The sequence below is a fragment of the Colobus angolensis genome, unplaced genomic scaffold (assembly GCF_000951035.1).
Source record: "Colobus angolensis palliatus isolate OR3802 unplaced genomic scaffold, Cang.pa_1.0 Scaffold523, whole genome shotgun sequence".
Classification (NCBI taxonomy): Eukaryota; Metazoa; Chordata; class Mammalia; order Primates; family Cercopithecidae; genus Colobus; species Colobus angolensis.
In genome coordinates this window covers 655,102-658,219 of record NW_012118744.1, presented here as the reverse complement: position 1 = coordinate 658,219, position 3,118 = coordinate 655,102, and positions in this window count along the sequence as shown.

The window sequence follows — 3,118 nt, the reverse complement described above, 5'->3', positions numbered from 1 at the left end:
TGAACTTTAAAGTAGTTTTTTTCAATTCTGTGAAGAAAGTCATTGGTAGTTTGATGGGGATGGCATTGGATCTATAAATTACTTTGTACAGTATGGCCATTTTTATAATATTGATTCTTCCTATCCATGAGCATGGAATGTTCTTCCATTTGTTTGTGTCCTCTTTTATTTCATTGAGCAGTGGTTTGTAGTTCTCCTTGAAGAGGTCCTTCATATTCCTTTTAAGTTGGATTCCTAGTATTTTATTCTCTTTGTATCAAATGTGAATGGGAGTTCACTCATGATTTGACTGTTTGTCTGTTAGTGGTGTATAGGAATGCTTGTGATTTTTGCACATTGATTTTGTATCCTGAGAGTTTGCTGGAGTTGCTTATCAGCTTAAGGAGATTTTGGGCTGAGATGATGGGGTTTTCTAAATATAAAATCTTGTCATCTGTGAACATATACGATTTGAATTATTCATTTCCTAATTGAATACCCTTTATTTCTTTCTCTTGCCTGATTGCCCTGGCCAGAACTTCCAACAGTATGTTGAATAGGAGTGGTGAGAGAAGGTATCGTTATCTTGTGCCGGTTTTCAAAGGGAATGCTTCCAGTTTATGCCCATTCAGTATGATATTGGCTGTGGGTTTGTCATAAATAGCTCTTATTATTTTGAGATACATTCCAACCATACCTAGTTTATTGAGGGTTTTTAGCATGAATGGCTGTTGAAGGTCTTTTCTGCATCTATTGAGATAATCATGTGGTTTTTGTCATTGGTTCTGTTTTGTGAGGATTTACATTTATTGATTTGAGTATGTTGAACCAGCCTTGCATGCCAGGGATGAAGCCAACTTGATCACAGTGAATAAGCTTTTAGATGTGCTGCTGTATTCGATTTGCCTGTATTTTATTGAGGATTTTTGCACCCATGTTCATCAGGGATATTGGTCTAAAATTCTCCTTTTTTGTTGTATCTCTGCCAGGCTTCGGTATCAGGATGATGTTGGCCTGATAAAGTGAGTTAGGGAGGATTCCCTCTTTTTCTATTGATTGGAATAGTTTCAGTAGGAACGCTACAAGCTCCTGTTTGTACCTTGGTAGAATTTGGCTGTGCGTCTTTCTGGTCGTGGACTTTTTTTGGTTGGTAGGCTATTAATTATTGCCTCAATTTCATAGCCTCTTATTGGTCTATTCAGGGATTCAACTTCTTTCTGCTTTAGTCTTGGGAGGATGTGTATGTCCAGGAATTGATCCATTTCGTCTAGATTTTCTAGTTTGTTTGCATAGAGGTGTTTATAGTATTCTCTGAAGGTAGTTTGTATTTCTGTGGGATTGGTAGTGATATCCACTTTATCATTTTGTATTGCATCTATTTGATTCTTCTCTCTTTTCTTTTTTATTAGTTTTGCTAGCAGTCTATCAATTTTGTTGATCTTTTCAAAAAACCAGCTCCTGGATTCATTGATTTTTTGAAGGACTTTTTATGTCTCTATCTCTTTCAGTTCTGCTCTGATCTTAGTTATTTCTTGCCTTCTGCTAGTTTTTGAAGCTGTTTGCTCTTGCTTCTCTAGTTCTTTTAATTTTGATGTTAGGGTGTCAATTTTAGATCTTTACTGCTTTCTCTTGTGGCCATTTAGTGCTATAAATTTCCCTCTACACACTGCTTTAAATGTGTTCAAGAGATTCTGGTATGTTGTATCTTTGCTCTCATTGGTTTCAAAGAACATCTTTATTTCTGCCTTCATTTTGTTATTTACCCAGTAGTTATTCAGAAGCAGGTTGTTCAGTGTCCATGTAGTTGTGTAGTTTTGAGTGAGTTTCTTAATCCTGAGTTCTAATTTGGATTGCACTATGGGCTGAGAGACTGCTGTGATTTCTGTTCTTTTACATTTGTTGAGGAGTGTTTTACTTCCAATTATGTGATCAATTTTAGAATAAGTGCTATGTGGTGCTGAGGATAATGTATATTCTGTTGATTTGGGGTGGAGAATTCTGTAGATGTCTATTAGGTCTTCTTGTTGCAGAGCTGAGTTCAGGTCCTGCATATCCTTGTTAACTTTCTGTTTCATTTATCTGTCTAATGTTGACAGTGAGATATTAAAGTCTCAGGTTATTATTGTTTTGGAGTCTAATTCTCTTTGTAGGTCTCTAAGGACTTGCTTTATGAATCATGGTGCTCCTGTGTTGGGTGCATGTGTATTTAGGATAGTTAGTTCTTCTTGTTGAATTGATCCCTTTACCATGATATCCTTCTTTGTCTCTGTTGATCTTTGTTGGTTTAAAGTCTGTTTTATCAGAGACTAGTATTGCAACCCCTGCTTTATTTTTTGCTTTCCATTTGCTTGGTAGATCTTCCTTCATCCCTTTATTTTGAGCCTGTGTGTGTCTTTGCATGGGAAATGGGTCTCCTGAATACAGCACACTGATGGGTCTTGACTCTTTATTCATTTTGCCAGTTTGTGTCTTTTAATTGGGGCATTTAGCCCATTTACACTTATGGTTCATATTGTTATGTGTGAATTTGATCCTGTCATTATGATGTTTGCTGGTTATTTTGCCCATTAATTGATGCCGTTTCTTCCTAGTATCAATGGTCTTTACAATTTGGCATGTTTTTGCAGTGGCTGGTACTGGTTATTCCTTTCCATGTTTAGTGCTTCCTTCAGGACCTCTTGTAATTCAGGCCTGGTGGTGACAAAATCTCTCAGCATTTGCTTGTTTGTAAAGGATTTTATTTCTCCTTCACTTATGAAGCTTACTTTGGCTGGATATGAAATTCTCGTTTGCAAATTGTTTTCTTTAAGTATGTTGAATATTGGCGCCTACTGTCTTCTGGCTTGCAGGGTTTCTGCTGATAGATCTGCTGTTTGTCTGATGGGCTTCCCTTTATGGGTAACTTGACCTTTCTCTCTGGCTGCTCTTAACACTTTTCCTTCATTTCAACCTGGGTGAATCTGACTGTTATGTTTCTTGGGATTCCTCTTCTTGAGGAGTGTCTTTGTGGTGTTCTCTGTATTTCCTGAATTTGAATATTGGCCTGCCTTGCTATGTTGGCGAAGTTCTCCTGGATAATATCCTGAAAAGTGTTTTCCAACTTGGTTCCATTCTTCCCATCACTTTCATGTACACCAAT